Consider the following 24,196-nt stretch of genomic DNA (forward strand, 5'->3'; position numbering starts at 1 on the left):
ATGTTATTGTCGGTTTTGATATTAGTATGCAATAACGAAATCCGGTCGACGTCGTCTGCTGTTATGAGGTTTGTTGATTTTTATTTTAGTAACAATTTTATGAACCATTGGCGGATCCATGGAAATAATTTAAGGGTTTTCAAGTATCAGTTTCTGTAAATGCAACATTTTATGGAAATAACGAGAATACATGATTTAAAGAAAGTAGAGAACGATCTCAAAAATGGGAATGGTGGCTTCCTGAAGCCCACCAAAATCCCCTCTGGATCATTTGTTGGCTACTTACTCGGATACTCCTTCTGAATTTACAACTTTACAAGTATATATTATTACTGAAAGATTTAATCAAACTGCATCTTCATTCTTCACCAACACCAACTTCGATTGATCACACATTATTTGCTCCTGTTGCTTTTGTAAAAAGAACGATTTCCAAATTTGTGCTTTCAACAACCTTCCTTTCGGTTTTTACAGTATAAAGCAAACGAATTCTTAGGCCTACTTCCTTAATAGCTTATATTTTATGATTTTAATTGGTGTGGTTCGACACATCCTCGATACTCCAGGGGTTCCAATCACTTACGATCTCTACACCCCTGGACTATCTCATAGTAAAACTGGAGGCAACAGAATAGAACAGGTAATTTAGTCATTTGATGTACATCAAAAGAGCCGTATAACGGTTGACTGTAGTGTGACTTTGATGTTAGGCGTCGCTCTCTCTGTAGTCTTCAAAGGAAGTCTTTGCTAGCCTGTGATTGGTCAAATGTTTTACCGCTGAGCTGCCTTCAATTTCACTATGAGATAGTCCAGGGGTGTAGAGATCGTAAGTGATCGGAAGCCCTGGAGTATCAAGGATGGGTTCGACAATGCAGCATATGTACATCAAACAAATTTTCTTTCTTTTAGGCAAATACCTATTCATCAACGCACAAATGAAACAAAATGAGCCATAAGAATAGAGAAGAAAATGATACCTCACCCCAGAAGGAGGGGTATTTGGCCCAGGTATTCCGGCAACTGGTACACACACTGGAGAGGAATAATGCTGTCATGGAACAAGTGTTGGAACAAATTGGACCAGGAACCAGAAAGGTCCAAAAATCTGGCAGTTGTATGTCTACAGTTAGTTGCATAAGCAAGGCAGTATTGGATATCAAAAGGGAAGAAAAGGTGAACAAAGAAACTATTACCGTATTTGACCAAATAAGTGTCCCTGTTCCTATTCCGTCTTTGCATATTACAGAGTTAGTTCCCTTGCAATTTATGTCGTTTTCTCTGGAAAGTATGCCCCAAACACATGATGCCACATTAAATACCTACCGGCAAGGGCAGATAACTCTGTAATATGCAAATACAGAATAAGTGCACTCCCCCTTTCTGAGGCCTCAATTTCACTTACCTGAATTTAAAGCAGACTGAAAATATGAAAATCTTGTAGGTTTGTTCATTTGTTTTCTTTTGCAGATTGATTGATAGCTTACTCTGTGCAATAATTTCATGAAATTTGGTTCTATTAAGCAGCCCCTCATTTTTTTTCATTTTAAGCACTTGGATGCTAATTGGGATGAATATGGTTAGTTAAAATAACACATAACAAACGATTGACTAGACATAATTGCTTTATTTGACATTAAAACCATTCCTTAGTATTTTCATTGGTAAGATGAGTAATGATGTGCAGGTCTAAACTGTTCAAAGAATCCAGGTCCTTGTATGGATTCTTGAATGTGGGGCAGTTGTCAGGAACTAACTGCTGGTCACAGTGGTCAGTGGTTTTTCTCTGGGTACTCTGGCTTTCATCCACCAATAAACCTGGAATATTCATAAATTACCATGGATATGTATATATTGATAGGACATTAAACCAATCAAGCCAAAACCAAAGCATTAATTATTAATTTCGTGTTTAGAAATCATAATACAAAATAAATGTATACATTTCATGATTTGTTATGTAGTTTTGCTTAGCAAAGACTTAATTTCTCCATGAATTAATACGGGGGTTTTGAGATCCCAAAATGACGTGGGTAAAGTATGATTTTCCAACGATTAGTTCCACTTTCTGGTGAGTATGACGTCACAAAAATCGTGTCAAATGATGATGTCATAATCACCGGATAGTGAGACTAATCGATAGTAAATTGTACTTTACCCACGTTATTTTTGGATCTCAAAACCTCTGTATTGAGCACTCACCCTTGCAAGGAAGGCTCGGAGCTGTTTTCCCTGACTGAGGCTTTTATCAAAGTGCTGCTGTTTTTGGCAGGTTTGGTTGTTCTAACATCCTAGTAACAGCCAGTATGATGAGGTTGTGCCAGATGTATGGGTGGAGGAAAGCCAGAGTACCTGGAGAAAAACCACCGACTACTGGTCCAGCAGCCAACTGTATTTTAAAGCTTTAGCTTTTTGCCTGTTGAAAAACAAAATTTAAACCAAAAACCAGGCTTATCTTTTAAAGATTTATCTTATTATATGTTGTAAAACAAAATCAATTACGAAAACCAGGCTTGTCTTGAAGTAATGAATTCCTCTGTGATGTGAAGGCTTTTTGCACAAAAGCTTCCTTCATCATCGATACTGTAATTCTATCAATTCATTTCTTCGTAAATCCTTTAACACCAAGGGATCAAAAGAAATTAAATGTGATGTAATGTTTAAGCACTGATAGATCATTCACATCATACTAGGGTAATTGGGAGTTCCTATTTGCCAGTTTTTGCCCATTAAGGCATTAAGTCCATGACCATTTTCAGGCCTATTTGTCTCTAAATGGAACATCTAAAGTTTAATGAACTCAAGATAAATGGATTCTGTATAAAATCATTATCCTTGGTGGGTACCAGGGGTGTTTATTTTGCAGAAGTTAATTTCTCATCATGCTAGCCCAACATTGGTTTAAATCAGCTACATTTGTGAATCCTGATGCATCGCTTACAATACTGATATACATCATTTGTCTGTAAATTTTAAGTAATGTAATGAAGGAATATTTTAATCTCACCTCTTTCGAGTCAAGATTGAAGAACATGTATTACGTCTTTGCATATTACAGAGTTAGCTCCCTTGCGGGTAGGTATCTATTGTGACGTCATTATTTTGTGAGTACGATTCACATTGTTTTCTCTGAAAAGTATGATGTTACACTATCAAACACATGACGTCACAATCAATACCTACAAACAAGGGCAGATTACTCTGTAATATGCAAATACAGAACAGTTTATGGCTGTTTCTGGACAATGCCTTTAAGTGGATCCAGAAGCTTTTTTGGTCGTCTGTAAAACGTAGGCATATTTGGTCTTTACATAATGGAAGATTTTCATTTTTCAGAAGTTCATTTCTCATCATGCTAGCCCAACATTATCTTAACAAAATATTTTGGGTTACCGTATTTGACCTAATAAGCGCCCGTGTCCCTATCAGCGCCCTTTCCCCATTTTGAAGCCTCAATTTCAATTGCCCAGGCATAAATAAAGACAAAATTATAAAGGTTTGCAATAACTTTGTCTTATTGGCACCTTTTCATTTTTTCAAATGCCCTGGGCGCTTATTGGGTTGAATACGATATATCTATTTCATTGATGTTTTTTTGGTTTGTGTCTTAGGTAACTGTGGAGGTAAAATTGGCCTTCATGAAAATATCTGACATTGACACGGTGAACCAGCAGTTCGAAGCGGACATCTTCATACAAGCTAAGTGGCAAGAACCTCTGCTGGATAATATCCGAGTCAAGGTATACTGCGTTGCAGCTACCAGTAAAAGCTACAATCAAATTAAAGTGTGCGTTTAAATTTGGGTTTATATTCAAATTAAAACAGATTATAATAAAAGTTGGAGTAATTGGCAGGGTTTTCATTCGCTGAGTGTTTCAGAAATAGAGTCCTTTTTAGATAAAATATTGGGGTCCCTCTGTACAGTAAAAATGGATCGACTTTCAGAAAAAAATAAGACCCTTTTCATCGATTATGGTTAAAGATGCTACACATCTGACAAATGGCATTTTTTTGCTATCAAAAACAGAAGCAGACGAATAAGTATTTTTCTTCAGTAATAAAAGTTACTTATTTTACACCATTACCACATTAAAAAGTGTGAGTTTCTTTTTTTATTTCAAGACAAAAAAATTGAAAACAATTAATTGCATCCTGAAAAAATTCCGTGGCAATATGTCATACATAGAATGAAGTATTGATAGCGCATGCACCAAAAGCAAAATAAATTATTTCATATAATTTTTATGTTAATTAGACATATATATACATGATTCAACACCAATTATTGTTAAATTGATGATAATAGTTGATGCTCTGTCGACGGTGGAGCATCTTTAAAAAGGATGTGAGGACAGTGCAAAAGCAAACTCTGAATTTGTTGAACTGTGACCTTAGTGTTAGCTTTGTTTTGATTTCATGGTTTATAGGTATTCATAAATTGCAGCATGGTTTTATTATTTACACTTTAAATGTGTGGTAGTGCAGCATCATAAAAACTAGGGTAAAACTTTATATGCTACATTGTTCTAATGGCTGCTGAGACAAGACTTAAATCAATTTAGAGTACAGGCGGGACTCAACTACATTCGAGTTTGGTTGGTACCATTAATATCACTGGTTTATTCAACAGCATACATGCAAAACATCCATTATTAAGGTCGGTTTGTGCAATGCTAAAGGCAAAAAAAAAAATGTCTTTTTAGGGTTACATTGGCTGAAAAAAATAATAGGGTTGGTAGGTTGGGATTGTTTTTTTTTTTGTTTTTTTTTAGTATCTTTCACTCTAAAGTTATGGCCGGAACTGGAGTCTTAGATTGAAATCCCGACTTTAAATTATTTTTTTTCAAAGAAAAGTGGGGGCTTTTAAATTATTTTTTTTCAAAGAAAAGTGGTGGGGGGGGGGGGGGGGGGGGGGGGGGGGAATTAGGGTCTGGGATAAAATATTAGGGTTGGTCGGGTTACCCTATACAGACATTTTTTTTTTGTCTAACTAATGTTCACTCTCTGCTATACACATGCAATGGTATAGGTACATCTTAAAGTGAATAATCGGGTAAAAAACCCAGTAGAAATGCATTCCTTGGCCTTCCCAAAGTCCTTACAAATTACAACGACGGTCCAGTTCTTCTTACGTTGTCCAATTTTCACCATTGAAATTATGGAAAAGCCCCATGTAGATTTAGCAAATAAATTTCCAAAAGCGAGGCTGCATGGACATAGCCAGTCAGGAGGACATTTTAGGATTCCTATAAATATATGCAGAACAATTTTTACAGGAAATTTTATTTTTATTTTTCATAAGAAGTTTATACTGGATATATTATTATTACTGAATTTAGCCTTCCTTTGCCTAACTATCATCACTCTAACCACTGAGCCACTGTAGACCCTAACAATACAGTAAAAATGTGTAAAATAAGCTTCAAACTTTAATTGTCCCTTTTAATTGTAAGGTTTTAGTACGTTATTTGTGGTAATTAATGTGAATGGCCCAATAAACGCCCCTCCCCTCTTCTTGAGATAAAGTGATATAAACACACACCCCTCCCATCCCATTGATTTAACAATGTTTTACAACTGTGTAATGCTTTTTATAAGATCAACATTGTATCCCATTTTACATGAAATCAAATTATTCAAATGTTTTAATGGCAATGTGTTTTAAATTTAAGGAGGGGGGGGGTCCTTTGATTTCACATTTTAATCAAAAACTAATAATGCGTTTAAAAGGAAAGAAGGCATATTATGATATCCATGTTTACCGACTGAAGTGTGACAGATTTATGTGCGTGCCATGAGTGTGGAAAAATTAAAAATTAAAAAAAAATAAAAATTGTTTTTATTCACAACTTACAGTTTGGTTTCCTAAACAGCTTCATTTTGATGCTAATTACTGCGAATACGGTATTACATTTTTTCTTCTCCATCAGAAAGATAGATAATACTTGTGGCAGTAAGAAATATATACACCAAGTTTTACACTTTTTATTTTTTGCAACTTGCTATTTGGAGCTCTCAAAAGTTTGCGGCTTTATGCTACAAAGATCAATTTAATAAGCATGTAGAAGACTCAGATGGAGGTTTTTATTATTTTCTACTTTCTAATGTTTTTGGCTGTTAAAGCAAAAGCTTTTCAGGTTTTATGTATCAGTCATGATGCCAAGCAATGAAAATTTAATCAGGATGTTTCTATACATATGTTGAAACTCTAGGATAGGATTCAAAGATCAGTGGAATTTTGTTGCATTTATATTTCAAACTGCTCCTTTTATATACATGTATATTTTTTCCACATCTCTTATGGGATCTAGCCTGTTGGTGTGCATATTTATCCATTACAGTATTCGACCTAATAAGCGTCCATGTCCCTTTAAGCACCCCTCCCCCTTTTTGAGGCCTCGATTTCAATTGCCCAGGCAAATAAAGACCAAAACTACACAAAAATGTATAGATTTCCGATACAATTTTGTCCTATTAGCACCTTTTCATTCTTTTCAATGTGTATACGCCCTGGGCGCTTATTGGGTCGAATACGGTATTAGTATTTATCATATTCTTGCTCTCCATACAAAGCTAAATTTGAACAACCAAACTCCTAATCATAAACACCATTTGTACAGCCAAGTGATGTCATTTGAGCATGTAGGTTCTAAATACTCATAATCTCTTGAGATATAACAGAAAGGTACAATTGTATCCTTTATGAAAATTTTGAAGATTATTGAATCAGCCACTTGGAAAACATTCAAAATTTAACACAATAGGTTTATTACTCTATTCAGAGATTCCATTTGGGATTGCAAGTTTTAGAAATGTGATGATTTTCAAAATAAAATTGAAGTTGAAAGACCAGAATGCATTTTACCAGAGGGAAATGATATATTTATGAAGAAATTTGCCATAGGTGCAGTTGATATGAACTCTTGTGTTCTCCAAAAGTGTTAAATAATTTTTGTTTGGTAGCGATATATTTTACTCATTATACAATGATATTTTTTTTTACTTTTACAAATAAAGACCAAAACTACACATGATGTATAGATTTCCAATACAATTTCATCCTATTAGCACCTTTTCATTCTTTTCAATTTGTATACGCCCTGGGCGCTTATTGGGTTGAATACGGTATTAATATTTATCATATTCTTGCTCTCCATACAAAGCTAAATTTGAACAACCAAATTCCTAATCATAAACACCATTTGTACAGCCAAGTGATGTCATTTGAGTATGTAGGTTCTAAATACTCATAATCTCTTGAGATATAACAGAAAGGTACAATTGTATCCTTTATGGAAAATTTTGAAGATTATTGAATCAGCCACTTGGAAAACATTCAAAATTTAACACAATAGGTTTATTACTCTATTCAGAGATTCCATTTGGGATTGTAAGTTTTAGAAATGTGATGATTTTCAAAATAAAATTGAAGTTGAAAGACCAGAATGCATTTTACCAGAGGGAAATGATATATTTATGAAGAAATTTGCCATAGGTGCAGTTGATATGAACTCTTGTGTTCTCCAAAAGTGTTAAATAATTTTTGCTTGGTAGCGATATATTTTACTCATTACACAATGATATTTTTTTTTTTACTTTTTTCTTTTATTTTTCAATGATGAAGTTCATTTTCAGAATAATTACTGCAAAAGGCTAATAACTAATGTGAGCAAAGCTTGCTGGTCAACTGTTCCTGGTCATTTCTTCTTTTTGTGAATAAATCAGTCGGGTTTGTGTTTACGCTGTCCCCTTATTCTTTTTAGGCATAGACAATTAAATGGACCCCACTTTTTTCCCTGGAACTCCATTCTTATTACATTAGGGGACCCCATTTTATGAAAGAATGAACCTATTTATGGTCGGTTGAAATGTCCTCTTTTGAGGATGCGAATGATGTGCAATGCTAAATGCATTTGATATGTTTGCCTAGGAGATTGGGTATCATCAATCCTGATATTGAAGCATAAATCATAAAATTGTTTTATTTTCATCAATTTTGTATTTATCAGTTATGGAGATTTGCTGAGGTCGATAATATGGTGTTAATACTCTGTTAGATTTAATAATGACCGAGGATGTAACCCGATGTCATTATTTTAAATTCTATCATGGCGGTAACATAACACTATATGAACCAAATCAAAGGTCCTTAATTTCTATATATTAGATATATGGTTTCTTTGACAAATGTCAAAAGTATTATCTGATGTGCACATGTTAATTACAAGAAAAACAATGACCATAGGACACCACCCTGAAAAACTCAATATGGGAGCAATGATTAGTTCCTAAAAGAAATATTGACTCGGTGTTTCTAAAACAGAAAAAACTGAGTCGACATGCTATATATGGAACCTCACATGATCATCTGTTAGCCAATGCAAATAGTTGAAAATTTCTAGTATATATCTATAAATAGAATATTTTTTGTTTAATCATTTTTTCAGGAGTTTGATCCCAAGGTGATGTGGACACCTAAACTGATGATAATGAATCTGGATGGGGACTTCTCTTTTAGTAGGAATACCTATAACATCCACTACGACGTCCCCCAGTATCGCCATGCTCTGGTTATACAACTATGGAGGTTCCGAGGTTTCTTCAAAGAAAGTCTGGAGTTAGAGCACTTCCCTGTCGATGTACAGGTATGATAAATTATAGATACTTGACAGTTAGCAGCTGTCAATCAAATCACCCACTAATGAGGCGGGTATCCCATATGACTGCATTTGGATTGTGTATGCAACCAGGTTATCTCAGACATTGAAAGGAAATGTGTACATGTTCGAGCATGGTGAATGGCTTTATACTGCCTGTATTTGGTCAATGTTTGACAGAATATGTAAATAAAAGGGTTGGGGGATGGATCCAACATCCTGAAGGTGCTGGTTGTAGTTTGTTAGAGGAATTTATGGAGGAATAGTATTACATAGTATGTTGAAGTCACAGATCTATATAAATTTTGAAGTCTGAGGTCCAAATATTGTGCTGTTTCCAGATGTTGCTGACCAAAGGTTGATGTTTTTTCTCCTGGTACTCCTGCTTACCTCCCCCTCCAAAACCTGACACATCTTTATACATGACCCTGCCACCAGCTGTTAAATACTGTATTAGACCCAATAAGAGCCACCAGATCCCTTTAACTACCGTATTTGACCCAATAAGAGCCCCCATATCCCTTTAACTACCGCATTAGACCCAATAACAGCCCCCAGATCCCTTTAACTACCGTATTAGACCCATAACAGCCCCCAGATCCCTTTAACTACCGTATTAGACCAAATAACAGCCCCCAGATCCCTATATTAGTGCCCCTCCGACTTTTTAAGCCTCAATTTTACTTGCTTCAAATTTCTTTTGCAAAATGATTTATGGTTTATGATTTTTTGCAATAATTTTATGAATGGCTAGTCCAAATTTAATTATATCAAGTGTGTCCTTATTTGTTTTAGTTTTTTTAGCACCCTACTGTCCTTGGGCGCTTATTGGCTCGAATATGGTATTTAACCAAACTATATATATCATAACATAAAATGAACTTAACATAGAAAATATTCAAACACTCACCAGTGTCAAACCTAAAATGATATTCTTCTCACCAGAATCATGCAGTGAAGCCCACAAAAGTTTAAAAATAGATTGTGAGTATGATTAAAAAAGAATAGATTGCAAAGCAATCCATGCTCTAAAACACGGTTTAATTTTCGCTAAAGCAGATCTGAAATTGAGACTGTCATACGAATCATTACCGATGTACATCAGTATAGTATTCTATTATGGAAATGCTTAATGGAAGTTTGTATTCGATAATTTATTTTCAAGAGGAAATCTATTCTTTATGGAAACTAGTAAATTTCATCACATCTAGATCAATCTGCTGCTCTGTAAGTGATAAGACAGATTTAAGCTTTAAATGTCAGGAATTTTTACTATTCTGCACTCTTTTCCAGAAAAGGAGTGTTTTTGTACATGTTGCATTGCTACGTCCGTGTATTTTTACTATCGTTTTACACATATAGCCACTCCTTAATGGCCACTTCTAAGTGCCTTGCACTCTTTTTATTCAACTGAATTTAACTATCTCTTTTTATTTTACGGTCTCTGCCGGTTTTATTTCTTTATTTATCTTTCTTTTTTCTTTTTTTAGAGTACTACAGAGGTGTGGGTCGATGGCCTATTGTTATTTTCAGGTCAAGAAAAAGTGAAATGGCTTCATTTTTTTTTAGCAGCTTAGAAAATAAAATCTGTTATCAAGTTTAACTATTATCATTGAACAATGTATTTGTCACTTTCATTGTTTTACAGTGCATTTTTCCGGTTAATATTTCTGACGTTTGTAGTGACTCATTTAATGGAATTTCACACAATGAAGATTTACATGTGTTTACATATATTGTACTATGACTATAAAAGTGAAATCGTAGCAGATAAATGATCAATCCCCAGGCGCTATGTACGTAGCCACACCTCATGCTTTCAAGCGTACATGTATCGATTCAATGTCAGAGAAAATGTCATGGCATACACAATATAAATTTCAAAGTCAGAATTTGGAAATGCAGAACTAATGGCCGGTTTGATTGACAGCTGGCAATCTGTTAGTTCTTTTTTATTGGAAATAGAAATTTAAATCATTCACCTTCCGTACTTAAAATGTCAATTGCTGAAGAAATTCAGATGGAGATTTTTTTTTCTTAAATTATCAATTGGTGCCTATAGTTATGCATATACATGTACCAGGTACCGTATTCGACCCAATAAGAGCCCATGTCCCTATAAGCGCCTTCCCCCTTTTTGAGGCCTCGATTACAATTGTCCACGCATAAATAAAGACCAAAACTACAAAATACTGTCTAGATTTGCAATAATTTCGTCTAATTAGCACCTTTTCATTTTTTTATTTTTTTCAAACGCCCAGGGCGCTTATTGGGTCAAATACGGTATATAATATTTGGGCTGATCATTTACATAGGTATTAAACTTGTCTGACAATATATGTCAATAGATAATCATAATTATATATTGACATATATTGTCAGACGAGTTTAATACCAATGATCATTTATAGAATGGCAAAAAAAATGTCTTTTGAATAAATATGTTATTTCCATTGATATTCAAGAGTCTAGGGGCGAGACATCCTCGGTAACCCAGACGATATTTACACTAACGTTGATAAGTGTAGCGTTGTGTAGTGTGATCACCCGTGGGTCTCTGACGATGGGGCGAGAGTGGCCGAGTAGTTAAGGTATTCTGACATATTACCAGGCTTAAAATAAAGATATTGTTTGTTTCCCCTTTTTGACCTACCCACCCAAAACACCCCCTATCCAAAATATTTTATTGGCATTTGCCATTACAAAAATATCTTATTATTTCTGATATTAAGATTTTTTGTATACTTTCGAAATACTTTGAATTATCTTATCATTTTATATTTATAATAAAATTCTCTGTTTTGTTTTCCCTACCTACCTACTTACCCAACACTGTCTGGTACGGGTCAGTAAAGGGAAAACAAACAATTTATTAGGGCTGGCCCCACTAGCCCTCCACCTTTCAGTTTCGAGTCTGTGGGTTAGTTGACAGGTGACTGTGGGTCTGTGGATTTTCCTCCACCTCTAAATCCTGGCATATCCTTAACTCATTGGTCCCTGATAATTCATAATAAACTCTTCCATCTTTTGAAGCAGAAGAGCTCAAATGTATTGTCAGGGGTGAATGAGTAAATGACTCAGGCTGTGGACGTAAAACACAATATAACAAATTGATAAAGAATATTTAATTATTGACTTGACGTTTTGTTTTTGAAGGACCTGACGATATCGGTGTCGACTGAGAGATCTGGAGATGAGGTGGACTTAATCGAGGATCAATTTTCTCTCAGCACCATCAACACAAAAACGTTCCTGGATTCAGCCGAGTGGAACGTGTACAGACATGTGGAGACATATCGGGACAAAACTACAATTGAGTACGCTAGTTCTACCGTCCATCCTATAGTCCACGTCCAGTGCCGTGTGGCCAGGAAGGTCGGCTACTTCATATGGAATATCATCTTCATTGTTGTAAGTTCATCATCATTTTTTTGGTGATTGGGAGAAAATTCTTGCCGCCGTTTATAACTTCAGTGACTTTAAAAAAATATGGTTTATCAGTCCTCCTTTGCCATCTCCTCATTCGTTTTATATTTTCTACCCTCTTCCTCACATCAACCTCAACCCCTGTCTCCTCTCCACCCTGTACCTCCAATGCCCTCTCTCTCCCTACCTCCCCTCTCGTAACTCTACGAGGATGAAGATTTAAAAGTTTAGTACGTTCAGTAGAAAACTTGAGTTTAGGAGGTGACAAAGATTCAAAGACTTAATTAAGTGAAAAATTTCAAGTGGGAGTGTGACCTATTATTAGCCCAAGAAAGCTCCTACAAAAATTGTTTTGTTGCATATTCCCTTTACTGTTTAGAAATTGTCATTTCTCATATTTAGAATTCTTAGATATAAATTCTGTTAATTTAATCAGCTAATATTTCAGGATTACTTAGTTCCGATTGATCGTTGACCTAAAAATGAGTCAATTTTTGATTTTACAATAAAACTTCTTTGGTGATGTTTTTCATCAGTATTACAGATTTGTTTAATATTAATTACCCTCACCCTTTGGAGTGAAATGTTATTAAACATTGTCAACTTCTATTGTGTAAAATATGTTCCTTGGCCTACATGCACCGATTACAAATCCAAATAAAAATATTTGATTATGAATTTCACTCATCCCTGTGAAACAAAAAGTAATGAAAGTAATATTATCATGCAAAATGTGTCCCTCGGCCGATTACACATCTTAATAAAAATATTGTTTTACTCATCCCTGTTAAACAATAAATATTGAAACTAATCATATTGTGAAAAATTTGTCCCTTGGCTTATATGCACCTACTACAAATCTGAATAAAAATATTTTATTGTGCTAAATATGTCCCTCAGCCTATATGCACCGATTACAAATCTAAATTAAAATATTTTTTCGCACATACCTGTGAAACGAAAAATATTGAAACTAATTTTATTGTGTAAATGCATCAATTACAAATCTAAACAAAAATATTTTATTCTGTAAAATATGTCCCTTGGCCTATACATACAAATCTAGATGAAAAAATATCTTATTATCCCCCGCCCAACTTTTTTCTGTAACCATGGAAAAATTGCTGAAAATGGCAGATTTTTGTGTAAGAATCGTTTCCGGAGCACAACTCTAAAACCAGCAGAGATATTTCCATGAAACTTCATAGACACATTGTTCTTATGGTCTAGTAGTGCCTTTTGCTATTTTTAGGTTTTCACTTTTTGTGCATTTTTCTGTAACCATAGAAACATTGCTGAAAATATTATATTTTTGTAGCAGGTTCATTTCCGGAGCATAACTCTAAAACCAGCAGAGATATTTCCACGAAACTTCATAGACACATTCTTTTTATGGTCTAGTAGTACCTTTTGCTATTTTTAGGTTTTCATTTTTTGCACTTTTTCCGTTACCATGGAAACATTGCTGAAAATATCATGGTAAATGGTAAATGTTACTTTGCAAAACTCCACCCATCTTTGTGTATATAGTCTAATATAAATTTCAAGGCTGTATACCTGATTCAACAATTGCAGCCCCCTCTCTACTTGAATTATACTCCATCTTTCTTTAGCTCAACTTCCTTTTTCCTGTTTTTTTTTTCATACACATAAGTCTCCACAATCAAACTTACTTCAGCTTTGATATCTCCATTGGCGGGGGATCTGAATGACTATGTCCTTGTTACGTATTTCACTCATTCCAGATGCGCAACAAAGTGAATGAGATTTTATTTTATTGTCCCAAACTGTTACAGCTCCTGATTGCCAGTTTGACATTTACACTACGTTTGCTATAGAACCAGATTCTGCGGATCGGCTGGCGGTGACGATCACCCTCTTCCTCACAGCTGTCGCTTTCAAGTTTGTGGTGAAGCAGAGTCTCCCAACAATATCCTACCTCACAAATCTCGTAAGTTTAACATAATTGTCATTTTTTTATTAATTCAAATATTTTTACTGAGATGAAAAATAAAAAGAAGAACTCATTTCGACCTATAAAACACATTACTTATTAATTTCCATCCAAAATCATAAATTTGGGTTTACCATATTTTCCGGATTATAAGCCGCTACTTTTTTCCTTGGAAATCGGGAATGCGGCTTATAATCCAGTGTGACTTATATGTGAACAAAAACTAAAATCAGACAATGTTTTGAAGAAATAAGTTGTGATTCGCGTGTTGCTAAAAAGATAAGATAGAATGATATTGTAAAATTTTACCTTGATTCAATTTCCCTTCACTATTAGTCAATTTAAGCACTACCAACATCATTAAAACAAAAATGTTCTTCAAAAACACAAAACTGACGTTTCAGTTCATGTAATGGCTAAGTGGTTAAGGTAATTGGCATTTTAAAATTAGCATAGAACCACTTGTTTACTTCCAAGTTACAGTTGAAATGAGACCTATTTGCTAGGTGCTGATCAAAGGTCAGTGATTTTTCTCAGTGTTCACAGGCTTTTAGTGCAGTCATAATGAAGAAAGTTTGGGCAAGCCTTTGTTTCTGTGGTGTAGTACACTGCATGATTATAACTTTTTTTTTCAATTCAAAATCTTTTGTTTTGTTCCAAAACACCAAACAGGACATAGTCTCAACTGTGCCCTCTCACAGGAGGGGATCAATTCAACACACCCCATTCATACCAGGAATTTGCTGATTTCATCTTTATTTTGAATTTTTCTATATATAAAGAGAATGGACAAATATTCTACCGCTCAGCCACAATGTAAAGTCCAGACAATGTATTGGATGATGGGGGTGCCTCACCTAGTCCATCCTTGATAATCCAGGGGTAACTATAACTAAAATTATATCCACCCCTGGACTATCTCATCATAAAAATAAATGCAATTCAAGAGAAAAAATCTGACCAATTACAGCGCTGCAAAGACTCCCTTTGATTTAAAGATTACAGGGAGAGCAACGCCCAACATAAAAGCCACACAGCAAATCACAGTGTACCGGTATACGATCTTTTGATATACAGTCGAGACTGTCTTATGTGACTTTCCAAGGGACCATTACAAAAAAGTCACATAAGACAGGGAGTCACTTAAGACAGTCCAACCGCAACATTACTGTTTGAAAATCTGCAGGTAATTGTCATTAAATACATTCTTGTTTATTAATATATCAATTAACCTGATTTTCTTTTAAATAAATTAAAAATAATAAAAAATTTTTTTTACATCAAACGACTAAATTACCTGTTCTGTTGCCTCCAGATTTACTATGAGATAGTCCTGGGGTGGATATTACAACAGTGATAGTAACCCCTGGAGTCCTAACCTATTGCTTTGTTCTTCCTGTAGTGAGAGGTAATGTCACATTATTTTTCTTCATTGTACAGGATCTTTATGTGCTGAGTGCCCAGATGTTCCTCACCCTACATGCAGCACAGAACGCCTGTATCAAAGCCCTGACTAGATTCAGTCCAGAGAGTGATATAGACATGTATGATACCTATTCTATGGTGTCGCTCAGTGTCGTCTTCGTCATGTTTCACGCCATCTTTGGTGTCTACCTACACTTTACAGTAAGTATCCAATCATGGAAATTATCAATAAGGTTATGAAATCTATTAATATTTATCATAATTAACTTGTATTATCCTCTTTGCTATCAGAATATATACACTTTACAGTAAGTTTCCAATCATGGAAATTTTCAATAAGATTATTAAATCTATTAATATTTATCGTAATTAACTTGTATTATCCTTTTCGGTATCTATAAACATTTCACTGTAAGTATCAAATCATGGACATAATCATCCTCAATACTCTAGGGGTTACTATCACTGACTTTATATCCACCCATGGACTATCTCATAGTAAAACTGTAGGCAGCTCAGGAGAAAAAACCTGACCAATCAAAGCCCTGCAGAGTCTTCCTTTGAAGATTGCAGAGAGAGCAGCACCTGCATTCATTAAGTCACCAGTCAACCACAGTGTACCAAAGGACCAAATTCAGCTGAAATTATTTGTGATTTATGTTGCCTTCAGTTTTACTAAATAATGACTAACCCAGGGGTGCATATAATGTCAGTGATAGTAACTCCTGGAGTATCGAGGAAAGGAAATTATCAATATTAAAGTAAAATGCGGTGGCATAATGGTTAAGGTGTCACAACTCATTACTTCAAGCCTACAAATAGTCATAAATATTAAGCTAGTACATTAAGATATACATAATTGTGCGATGACCTATATTGATAAGATATACATAATTGTACGATGACCTATATTGATAAGATATACATAATTGTACGATGACCTATATTGATAAGATATACATAATTGTACGATGACCTATATTGATAAGATATACATAATTGTACGATGACCTATATTGATAAGATATACATAATTGTACGATGACCTATATTGATAAGATATACATAATTGTACGATGACCTATATTGATAAGATATACATAATTGTACGATGACCTATATTGATAAGATATACATAATTGTACGATGACCTATATTGATAAGATATACATAATTGTACGATGACCTATATTGATAAGATATACATAATTGTACGATGACCTATATTGATAAGATATACATAATTGTACGATGACCTATATTGATAAGATATACATAATTGTACGATGACCTATATTGATAAGATATACATAATTGTACGATGACCTATATTGATAAGATATACATAATTGTACGATGACCATATATTGATAAGATATACATAATTGTACGATGACCTATATTGATAAGATATACATAATTGTACGATGACCTATATTGATAAGATATACATAATTGTACGATGACCTATATTGATAAGATATACATAATTGTACGATGACCTATATTGATAAGATATACATAATTGTACGATGACCTATATTGATAAGATATACATAATTGTACGATGACCTATATTGATAAGATATACATAATTGTACGATGACCTATATTGATAAGATATACATAATTGTACGATGACCTATATTGATAAGATATACATAATTGTACGATGACCTATATTGATAAGATATACATAATTGTACGATGACCTATATTGATAAGATATACATAATTGTACGATGACCTATATTGATAAGATATACATAATTGTACGATGACCTATATTGATAAGATATACATAATTGTACGATGACCTATATTGATAAGATATACATAATTGTACGATGACCTATATTGATAAGATATACATAATTGTACGATGACCTATATTGATAAGATATACATAATTGTACGATGACCTATATTGATAAGATATACATAATTGTACGATGACCTATATTGATAAGATATACATAATTGTACGATGACCTATATTGATAAGATATACATAATTGTACGATGACCTATATTGATAAGATATACATAATTGTACGATGACCTATATTGATAAGATATACATAATTGTACGATGACCTATATTGAAATACCCTATTCGCTAAGCTAATAGAAGTATTGAAAGTTAAATAGTGGTGTGCTGCAGCTCATCCTGCCTGCAAGAATACAACCTATCCAACGGTAGACTCTTTAACTTTTTCTCCCCAGTGGACCAAAAGGGCTGCGGGCCCTGATTCTGTTGTTCTGAGGCCCGTGAATATGAGTGCCGGAAGCAGAGCATATATATATTTTGTTGGGCGTTTGGGAGGGGGGGGGAGGGGATACCTTCCCAGAGAAAATTCCTTAATAGTAAGATGCAATTTCATGCATTCAAGTGAATTTTGTTAACTGTCTTCAAGAATACGACCTATCGTAGCATATAGTTAACTGCCTCTTTTTGTTAATACACTATGGTAGGCTTACTAGGCTATAATAATGCAAGTTTGACTATCTAGCCTCAAGGGGCCAGCACCGGGTAGCCTTACATTATCTGAGTGAAGAGCTGTTTGTGGCTGGATAATTGTGACATCAAATTTTAGTACAGTATAAATAAATCTCCTCCTAACAATAAAAGAGTCATTTTTATTATACACCAGTAATTGTCTTGATTTCTGACGCTACAGGCAACGAAGAGGAGAAGACTCATGAAAGAAAAGGATAACTACTATAAGGTGAGACTGAGAATGTTAAAATGTGTGGTTTTGATGGCATGGAAGGCAATATCTCAAGTTCTACGTAGTAATCTATCGGCATAAACATGTAATGTACATGGAAATCATTTCCTGTATTCTATGGCGGGTTTCATAGATTTTTCTCATTGATCTTATTTTTATGGTAATTTTATCTGTATTATAATTGTTTTCACATGGATTCTCATTCCGTTCACATATCTCCACAGATAAAGAAGGAAATTGATTTCAACCAAACGAAATAGTTTCCATGATAATGATTGTTAATATGATAAATTATCAACCATAGATCACTGAAAACAAGGTCATAGTTTTTATGGGATTTTCTGACTAAATTACACATTCAACATATCAAATATTTAAACATATTAAATGGAAATTCTTCACTGGGGACCTTTTATACATTTTTACATTGCTTCGAATTTCAACAAATTTTATTTAAAAAAAAATGCAATTTGGTATAATAGGTCTTCAGAATATAATTTTTTGCACATCTCTATACTGAAATATTTCACCTTGGGATAAAAAATCATTACTTGAGCATATGAATTCCTTATGGAGTGTCCCCAAGCCCTCAATCCGGAGGCTCTTCGTTATTTTTACCATTTACTGATCCCAGGGGGCTGGTTTAATAGAAACATTTTGTCTTAAACGTTTAAGAACTTCCGGTACAGCTAAGGCCTAGGGCCTCTTTGTAATAAAACTTCATTAAATCCATAAGTATGAGAATTAATATGTCCCTCATACCTCCAAATATATATATATTACATGTAATTCAAAATACCTCGGTCAGATTCTCTACTTACATGTAAGAGGCATGATTTTGAACTGATGTTGATATAACCATTACCGTATTCGACCCAATAAGCGCCCAGGGCGCTTAAAAAATTGATAAAAATGAAAAGGTGCTAATAAGTCGAAATTATTGCAAATCTATACCGTTTTATGTAATTTTGGTCCTTATTTATGCATGGGCAATTGAAATTGAGGCCTCAAAATAGGAGGGGCGCTTATATGGAAATGGGTGCTTTTTGGGTCGAATACGGTATTATACACATCAAATCAGAGATATAATCTATGGACAAAAAGATCACAGAAATTAAAAAAAATACATGTATGCACTCACCCACAGAATTAGTTACAGATTATATAATTATGGACCCACCAGAGTGTCCTAAAACCATTTTTATGCGTTTTAGGGAGTCTAGATCGAAAATCGGTAAAAATCATACTCTACTTAAACTTAATCATATACGAGAAGGGTGGAAAGCTCCCAGATTCGAAATTTCTAATCCGTCTAGCTTTAGTGTCTAAAAAACTCATTTCTGGCTCATTTTCATAAAAACGGTTACTACTGTTGGAAAGAGTGATCATTTTCCTTTCAAAATCATCCTACACATCTATACAAAGTGTCAACATTACGACGATAGAAGCCCCATTTGGACAAACAGTACTCAAAATTCTTCACGGTCGTCTAGTTAAAATTCATGGTGGCATTTGCCAATACAATATGCATGAGTGAGGCCTGCGCTGCATTCTCATTGGCTGGCTATAAAAAGTCTCTCTTCTCTGGACGCAAAAGGAATAGTTACCAGGAGAGCTTTTCGTAATGCTGAGATGGTTCAGACATCGCTAGTTATTCGATTCATTTGATATGACAAACAAAAAGATATCTATCTCTTATTGTCACCAAGTAATTCCTACAGTTGTAGATGTTTGAATAGTAATGGAAAAATCTATATATTGATGTACAAATATCCCCATTTTCGACATGTGTAGTTGGTGCAAGAGATAAACTATGATATACATACAGTAAAACCCCTCTAACTCGAACCCGGATTCCTCGAATACCCCCTATTCGTCGAACTGGTCGTACGGTCCCGACCGTGTTCCTATATAATCTATGTAACAAAACCCCGGATAGCTCGAACAGCTATTCGTCGAATACCCCTCATTCCTCGAACAGAAATATGTCCCCGTTTCATCAAATACATATTATTTACCCATGTATTCATCGAACAGGTATTCGGCCCTTGAGATTTTTTTTACCTGTGTCACACCTGACTGCACCGACCACATGGATAATTGCTCACGACCTTGTGTTTATACAGGTGGCGTATCAAGCCTTTAGGTAATTAAGGGATTAACGGTGTCATTATTACCTACCTCGAAAGTCGTTGTTTGATGCTAACTTTAATTGAACATTTCAGAACAGACATTAAATTATTGATATTTCTCTCATAATAATCTTCGCTGTAAATGCGAAAATACGGAAGTTGTTGATCCGTGTTAATAGAAAGTTCGCATTGTGAAACGACAAAATAGGCGGAAGATATTGCTGACATCCGCCTAATTATATAAGTTCATTTTAAAAAAGAAATCTTTGTTGTTTTCATTCGACAGGCAAACACAATGTTATTCATTGAATTGCACGAATTGCAAAGTACATTTTATCAGTGCGTTCCGCACCTTTTCCCGTATATTGTATTTTGTAACTCTACTCGTGAACATATTTTTCCAACTTGATATTGCTATCAACAAAACACTTGAATAAAGAAATCCAAAATGCAGAAAGATAGGGTAATTAAAATTTCATTGCCGTGCATTGTTTGTCATAGTTTGAGACCGGAAATTTTGACTGTCGATATATATATATATGTCCTAGTAACGAAACTCGGTTGAGTCGAATACCCCGTATTCCTCGAACTATTGACCTGGTCCCCTGCTGTTCGAGTTATAGGGGTTTTACTGTATGTGCAAGATTTGAAATGAAACTTGGAACCAAAAAGTGGAATTATTTGATTTAAAACAAGTATGTATACAATTAAATATCAATAAAGGAAAATCTACTAAGGAAAGATATTGTTGCTGACTTTGGAATTTGTGAGTTAGCTTAGAAACTAAAATGATTCAGGGTGCAATCAGCCTAATTTTTAAGACTTTCATTAACTTATAAATTCAGAAACATTATAGGGAATTTCTGTTATAACAAATTTTTTTCATCTCGTCCCAAGGGAATTTCTGTTATAACAAATTATTTCATCTCGTCCCAAGGGAATTTCTGTTATAACAAATTATTTCATCTGGTCCCAAGGGAATTTCTGTTATAACAAATTATTTCATCTGGTCCCAAGGGAATTTCTGTTATAACAAATTATTTCATCTCGTCCCAAGGGAATTTCTGTTATAACAAATTATTTCATCTGGTCCTAAGGGAATTTCTGTTATAACAAATTATTTCATCTGGTCCCATGGAATTCGTTATAGCTAAGTTTTACTGTACAACATACAACAACATAACAAAAATATACTTCTTTGCAATATTTCCATAAGTGATGTTGTTTTAATTATTACATTTTCACCAGATTGTGCAAATTTCTTTCGCAAATTTTTAGATAATGTTGCTCAGATATTGTACTTGATGAGAAATCAATGACCAACATTTGAGGTACATATTTTGCCTTAATCAACCTGCTATTTCATGTTTATAAAAATGCATTATTAAATGTGACATTCACAGCTAAATAACACAATTTCATGTTTCTAAAAATTTGAAAAACTGATGATGATGCCAGAAAAGAGTATTTTCCACCGTTAGCAAATTCGTTTAAAAAAAGATCAATTTGGGAATTTCAGAAATGAAAAAATTGTTACGGACAAAACAGTTGTAGACCGGAAATTTTGTTTCTACTTTCAGGAGAAGAAGGTCTATATGCAGAAATACAGTGAAACAATAACGGACGACAAGAATTAATGAAACTAGAAAGTAGTATTTGTATTTTTACCCATGTTAGTACATGGTCAGGGTTTTAAATGTCAATATTTAATTAATCTGTCAAAAAACTGATCAAAAGACAAAACAAAAAGCACCTTGCAGCATGATATTAATTTGTTTTTAATGATGTCATTTGAAAATAGCAAATGTGTGTATTCGGGGAGAAACATATATGTTTCAGGGGAGTGTTTTGTGTTTCACATAATTTATACTAAAATGTCACTACAATGTTGTCTGTATGCTTATTATTGAAATTTATTGTACATGTAATTATGTTCTTTAAATTACTGATGTTTTCCAATGAATAAATTTATTTAACATAGTGCTGATCTTTCAGTGTTACTTCCCTTCATTTCACTCTTCACTACTGTATTATGTATGACCTTGAAAGTGGCTTATGGTCAATTAACTTTATAAAGTAGAAGGTGTTCACACACAGGAGCAATTAATATTAGGTCCTTAATGTTATTCTGTGTTTGCATGTTACGGAGTTATTTCCCTTGCAGGTATAGATATCAATTGTGACTTCATTATTTTGTGAGCGAAATCCATGTCATTTAATTTATCTGAAAAGTATTACATTACACTCACAAACACATGACGTCACAATCAATACCTAGCCCCAAGGGGAGACAACTCTGTATTATGTAAATAAAGAATTGAAAAGGACTCATTAAAAGAGTTTAACATATTTAGATAGCTTATATGGACATCAGATGGAAAATGAAGTAATTATTTTTAAATAAATTTGCTAGCACTTACTTTACCTTGTAATGCTTACTAGTAAGACCAAATGTTAACTTCTTCCGCTTCTGATCGGTAGACTTAAACAACTTTCATTCCCACGAGCTACAAGTCCCCCAAATGAAATATCGATATAAGATTGATTTTGGTCTACTTAACCCTTTGACCTTGAATGAAGGTCAAAGTCGATTATCTGAACCAACATAGTAGCCTTTTTATTCCAGCTGCATGGTATCTACTTGTCAAATATCAGATTTGGTCATTCATGATCAGGTCAAAGAAGATCTTATCTGCGTGAAAAGTTGACAAATTGTTTAAACAGAGCATGACGTTTTATAGGTCATCCTGACCGTTTGAGTCATATTACCTAAAATTTACCTAGTAACTGTGACCTAAAAGAAAACCCTTTATAGAAAAGTAGTTGCAGTGAAAATGAAAATATAGACACCTTAACCACTCAGCCATTGTGACCCAACGGTGAAGGACTAGTGATAAAATGGCAAGACACCTTAACCACTTGGCCATTGTGACATGGGAGTGGAGGACTAGCGGTAGAAAGTCGGACAGAAGTTTAACTTGTGGTTGTCTGACATGATGTCCTAGTGTACTGAATAACCTGATATATCAGCGAGTCGTGTAGCCAATATGTTTTGAAGTATTTGATTTGTTTGGGAAAACACACTAATCAATCTATTATAATTGACAAATCTCTGGTTAAGTGACTCGTTGGAGAGCTTCATCTGCGCTAGCCAACAGTTACGATTGGTACGATACGCCTACTTTTCTTGAAGAGGAGTACACATATTGTACGGATCGTAACCTTTGGCTAGGGTAGATGGGAGAGCTTGTTCAAAAGTATTCAATTTTGTCATAACTAGCTTTTACTTATTTTCCTGGACACAGTGTCCAAATATGATATTGCCTTTTCGCTCTGAAATCAAGTTTGTTTCTGAGTCATATAGGTATAGATGTCAATAATGCACCTTAAAATCAACTGATCTGATATTGATAATAGAACCCGAAATTTTGAGATGACTCTGATTTGTCTTATAAATAGAACCGAATCTCAAATTCTATCACCGCTTTCAATCTGTCAAGATTCATTAGAAAGTATCAACTTGTATTTTACATTCTTTCCTTTCTTTTTCCTCGAGCAGTATGAATTTCTTACCACTGCTACACTTGTAATCATCTAATTCCCTTTATTTTATTTTATTTTTTTTTTCATTTCTTATTTGCGATTATCTAATTATCTATTTGTTTATTTTTGTTTATTTAGATATCTTAAATATGAAAAAACTTTTTGTTTTACGTTCTATCAACAGCCAGGTTCATTTAAGGATGTGCCTTGTTTGATGGTGGAGTATCCAGATAAAAAAAACCCAGAGAAAAACCACTGACCAGGGGTCAGTACCTGGCAACTGTACCACATGGGATTCGAACTCGTGACCCAGAGGTGGTGAGCTTGTGG

General features: G+C 34.2%; 1 pseudogene; it reads left to right on the forward strand.

The window, feature by feature from the left end:
• Positions 1-28: 28 nt before the first annotated feature.
• LOC138335505 (cys-loop ligand-gated ion channel-like) lies at positions 29-22,304 on the forward strand (annotated as a pseudogene).
• Positions 22,305-24,196: the final 1,892 nt, after the last annotated feature.

This window comes from Argopecten irradians, chromosome 11 (assembly GCF_041381155.1).
Source record: "Argopecten irradians isolate NY chromosome 11, Ai_NY, whole genome shotgun sequence".
NCBI classification, from domain to species: Eukaryota; Metazoa; Mollusca; class Bivalvia; order Pectinida; family Pectinidae; genus Argopecten; species Argopecten irradians.